Genomic DNA, 5,726 nt, shown 5'->3' with positions numbered 1-5,726 from the left:
TCCTTCAAGTTAAGGGAAAAAGAGAGGGGAAAGCGAACGCTTAGCATTTTAAACCCCCTCCCCCGATTCTAAGAAAAAGTCTCTTCAACCAGGTGGTCCACTTACCCCAGACGCCAAAAGATTCAATGGTCGCCAAAAAATTTGAAAAAAAGGGGATAAATAATGGAAATGGTCAACTTCAAAAGAGGTCTCCTTTCTGTTTTATTGCAGGAATGCGATACACAACAGACTAAGGACAAGTAAGTAAACTTTTATTCTTTAGCTCATGTTATATTTTCAGTACACTATTATTTATTAATTTTTCACAAATAGTTTGTTTTTATTTTCTTTATTTAGTTTTTAGTAATTATATTTTTTAATCTTTATATTCTACAAGAATGTTTCTTCGTAAGATTAGCATGTAAGTTACCATTTTAGTTTTAAAATGAATTATAAGTTCCATTAATCCTAACAATAGAAAAATGATTTTCTATAGCTATTTAAATCAAATGCTTCTTTATTTTTTTAAAAAGTTTTTAATTTAATAATTATTTAAATTAATTTACTTACTTAGTTTAATTACCTTATTTAATTTATTAAAAAAATCGGTAGTCATTTTTTACCAGGACTATGTAATGACGGCCTCGTTTCACCTTTTGTTTCAAATAAAACTTCTGAAAAAAAATGGTATTAACATTTTCTAATTTTTTATTAGTTTATCGTATAATTTAAATTTAATAATTTTCTGATCAGAGTTTTTTAAATTAAAAACGTTTAACAATCTAAAACTCGTCTCACACTTGCTTAAGTGGAAAAACTGTCTTTCTAAGTTTGCTTTTGTTGCTTTGTAATTGCTTTTTATTAATGTTAAATATTTTTTTTTTTTTTTTTTTGCATGGATGGAAATACTGTAAGAAAAATCTTTTGGAAGAAAGGTCAAGATGAAAGGTAAGAACATCTCAAATCTTTATATTAAGGGTAAAATTTAGGATTAAATTTTTAATAAAATTAGGAAATTACTTTACTGTTATTGAAGTATGTTTTTTAAGACATTTTTAAATTTTTTAAATAAATAACGCATAATTTAATCTGCAAAAGCATTTTCTTAAAATGTCTTTTAAAACTTTTTTCATATTTTTGAAAAACTTTATATTTATAACGAACGTTACATTTATATTAAACGTTACATTTATAATGAATGGTAAAAAAAAATTTTTGGCCCATATCTTTGTGTACAAAATGTACAAGAAATTTGATTTTAGGTAAACAGAAATGCTGGAACTGTCAGGAATGAAGTAATTTTCGGCCAAAACATGAAAAAAATCTTGCAATAAACCTGAAATAAAATTCATTCTAAAATTCACGTTAACACTATGTAGCCAATGAGGTTAAAAGTAATTAAGATAAAAATCTACTTTATTATCCCATAAAAGAAATCTACTGCAACATATTTGCATTTTTTTAAATTATTTAAAATAAGAATATTTTTTTGTGGAAATAAATTTAAAGTTCTTTTTAAGTATAGAAATATTTGCAGCATAATATTTTTTCTTTCTTCATAGAATTAAGTTTTCTGTTTCTAGCTCTTTTTCCAGTTCTTGTGCAAATTTTACTATTTATCTAAACTTATTTATCTTTTTCTTAATATATTATATCATTCTCTATCTTAAGATTTATAGAGTTGTTTATTTTGAATCTCTTCCTGTTGAACTTTCACCTATTGAAATTTTATTTTTAGAAAAGCATATTTTCCGTAAAAAAAAAGTAACTTTAATTGACGGTTGAATGTACATATATTTCTGATGATTACTATGTAGTGCAAAAAATTTATCTAAATATTTTTTGAAATTATAATGGAAAAGGCAAGGAATTTTTTTTCTAAAATTAAGGGTAACCCGGACAAAAGTAATATATTGGTCTATTTTAGTATCTATAATTTGAATAGACTTCTATGTCTGTTATGCCGGATTTTTTTTCCATTCATATCTTATTCCTTTTCTAAATTTGAATTAGAGAACAAAATTTAAAAAAGAACTTATTGTATAGAAATGAGTTCTAAGCAGTTTTTTTCCCTTCAATTTAATATTTTTATTTTGTTGATTTTTAACAGTTTTTTCCATGTTCATATTCTAATTATTTTTCTTCCTTTCATGAAAAGTCCGGAAATTCCGACAGTGTGAATCAACTAGAATGGCTGAGTACTAGAACTAGAATGAACGAGAACCAACAGAAAAGGTAAGAACATGATAAAACTACATTTTAACTCAGTAGTACCCATTCTATAATTTGTGGAATCTATTTTACAAATTCATAGCAAAATTAGAAAATCTACTTCATATTCTATATGTAGAACTGCAATTTTAATAATTTCTTCGACTGTAATTTGTATTAAAATATTTTCAGATTATTAGTAAATAATTTTTATGATTTTAAAGGAAAAATTTTATAAGGAAATATATTTTTTTTTAAATCCAAAATTTTTTTAATCAAAATACCTGTTTTTGATTTTCAAAAGTACTTTCCTAAAATCTTATCTGTTTAGTCGCCTAAATTTATTACTTTCTTAAAAAAGTTTCAGCTTGTTTTTTTAAAAATTATGCCTATACTAGAATTTCTTGATTTGTTAGAGGGAAATTTCTTTTTTAGTCAAATGATTTGATTTTATCATAGCTTACATGTCATTTTAATGTAAATTTCTTTTCATAATTTTTAAATATTAAAAATTTAAAAGTAAAAATTTATTATAAAATAAATTTAAAAATTGTTGCATAGCTGTTATTAAGTGCTATGTACTGTTATAATGCTTAATATATATATATATATATATATATATATATATATATATATATATATATTTCACTGGTTTTCAACTTTTTTTTTCAACTGGTTCTCTTCAAATTAAAATTTTTTATGTATAAAAAAATTTAAATATTTTAAAAAACCGTTTAGTTTAAACCAACCTATCTTGATGGCATAAAATTTATATTCTTTAGTTAGTTTGTAAATTCATTACAAATGTAGAAAATCATTCCTCTTTATCGCATATTTTAATAACTTATGCTTATGCTTATGACTTTTAATACTTAATGGAGTATAGTTTTGAAGGATCATATATTTTTTTAATTGATAGAAATTTTAATCAAATAACATATTTTCAGATTTTAAAAGTACTATCTTAAAAAAATTTTCTTATATTTTTTACATGTTTAAAAACCTTTAGTTTGTTTATTTCCTTGAGGTTAAAATTTCTTTTAATTAAATAATTTAATTTTATATAAACTTAAAATATTTTCACATATTAAAGTAAAAAATTCGTTCATAGTTCTTAATCGTAAAAAAGTTAAATTTTGTTTAAATAATAAAAATATTAACATTACATAACATATTAATAGCTACAAACTATTTTGGTGAGAATGTATTCTTTCTAATTTAAAAAATATTAAAGTTTTGCTATCAAATTCTTTATTTAAAATGCATTTTTATGTTCAATTATTAAACAGATTGATCTATAGTTACAAAATGCAATATATAAGCATTGTTAAGCGATATATACCGCTTCAATTAGTTTTCTAACTTATGCATTGGAAGCATAAGGTTGGGAAGCATTTTAAAAATTAATAGTTTATAACAGGTGAGTTTACAGTAATGAAGTTTGGTCACCACTTTTAACATTTTTAAAGTCAATCATAGTTCTCTCTATTTTTAAACTAATTAATTGTTTCATAATACTGTAAAGAGAAGTTTTATCCAGGTTGTTTCGTTAATTCATAGGATATTATTCATAGCTGTTTTAATATTTGATGCTGCAATTTTTTCAATCCAAATGAATCCGCTACTTTACACATTTGCAATAGATGTTACAAAGTACAATGGAATTTTATAAAATTAATACTTAGTTTTATTACAAGCTGGAATATTCATTTTGTGCTGTTATTACCTTTTGTTACAATCAGCTAAAATTTATTTTTGTGACAATCAATGCTCGCTAGTAAATAATAAAAAAACCCAGGTGGTTTGAGCAACTTTATTAAATTCTATAACGTATGATATTTATAAGAGAAAAACTAAATTGTTGAAAATTATTGGATAGAATTTTTCTTCGAATATTTCCCTGGGATCAATAAAAGTATTTTTTAATTGTTAGAATTAATTGATATTATAACTTAACCCAGAATTAAAATGCGTCAAAAATTAATTAGATATTTTGTTTCTGTACATATTATTTAATAAATCTGTTGTAAAATAAATTGGTTACTTTTTTGCAGGAAAACTAGATTCATTCTGAAATAGGATGTTATAAAGAAGTTATTGTACACTTATGTACTTGTTTGTATTTTGATTTGTTATATTGAAATAAAATAATATTCTTTTCTTAAGGTCCTGTTTTATTTTAAATTTTATGCATTTTATTCATATTGAAATTCCAGCTTTATTTATTTCAAATCATAGAAATTGATGTGTTATTTACAGGTACCCAGTATATGTATATATTTAAAAATATTTATGATATGTCTTGTTTATCTATTATTGAATATGAATAATATTGAATGGAAAGTTAGCCAATATTAAATATGAATAATATTGAAAATAAGAATAATGACTGGGCTGTGGCTTTGTTTCTATCAAGAAAAGTTAATTGTAGGTTTAATATACATAATTATTTTCATTTTTTTTCATAACTTAAATAACTTATACATTAAGTCGCAATATGTTTTATCTTAGAATAAAATTTTTATTTAATTTTACCTCATAATGTGTAAAAAAATGTGAACACTCAATTAAACACACAATGTTTTTATATGATTCTACTTTTAACTTATTGCATTTATAATTGATTAAAATGAAATAAAAAAGAAATTTATTTTATTATGTAAGAAGATTCATTGGATGATAATTTATTATAAATTAAACAATTTTTTCCACCATTTCGCTTTTTATATTAGCATAAAATTTTTTGCATGTAATGGCAGTTATTGTTTTATTACAATATAAAAAGTTAAAATACAATAAATTACTAGAGCTGATATCAGCAGAGTAAGAGAAAACAATTTATGTTCCTTAAATAAGAATTATTATCAACAACATGCAGCAAAAAGTCTTTGAAATTTAAGGAGAGCTCTAATAAATAAGTAAGTGACAAAAAAATTGCCGCGACACCTAACATAAAGGTGTGATACCGGCAAGGATGGCATTAAAGTTTTCTATCGAACCAAGTGTGAGGTGAGTTAAGGGTGGTATATCAGCAAATAAGGCAAAGAATTTCCTAAACATCTGATATAAAGGTGTGATACCGGCAAGGACGGCATTAAAACTTTCTATTGAACCGAGTTTGAGGTGAGTTAAGGGTGATACACCGGCAAATAAGGCAAAGAAGTTCGCCTAAGCACCTGAAATAAAGGTGCGATACGGGCGAAAACGGCATAGACGTTTTCTAATCAGCCAACAGTTAAGGTGCCTTAACGGCAAGCGAGGCAACGACGTGTGCCAGTGAACATATTCAGCTTTTGATAAAAAGGCAAAAAAGACAAACAAAAGGTACAATAAAAGCCTTTACGGCAATTTTCTCTTCATTCCGTGAAAAAATTTTTTTTCCCCGGTATTAAACAGGCAAAAATGGCAAAGCAATCCAGAGGCAACAAAATAGTCCCGGTCCTTCAACGATTGCCGTCGCTTTGCCTGAAATGCCATGCACTGGCCCTCATTCTGGCCCAGATTTCACTTTATTAACGGAACCGATACGGCGATGA

General features: G+C 24.8%; 1 long non-coding RNA gene across 1 annotated transcript; it reads left to right on the top strand.

Moving 5' to 3' along the window:
• The first annotated feature begins 871 nt into the window (after positions 1 to 871).
• LOC147802119 (uncharacterized) lies at positions 872 to 4,355 on the top strand. Its single transcript, XR_015429658.1, has 3 exons — positions 872 to 927; positions 2,138 to 2,214; positions 4,245 to 4,355. It is a non-coding gene; the product is annotated as an uncharacterized LOC147802119 (long non-coding RNA).
• Positions 4,356 to 5,726: the final 1,371 nt, after the last annotated feature.

The sequence above is a fragment of the Parasteatoda tepidariorum genome, chromosome 10 (assembly GCF_982258835.1).
Source record: "Parasteatoda tepidariorum strain Cologne lab strain chromosome 10, Ptep-v5.0, whole genome shotgun sequence".
Taxonomy (NCBI): Eukaryota; Metazoa; Arthropoda; class Arachnida; order Araneae; family Theridiidae; genus Parasteatoda; species Parasteatoda tepidariorum.
This window is presented reverse-complemented; position numbering and strand designations above follow the sequence as displayed.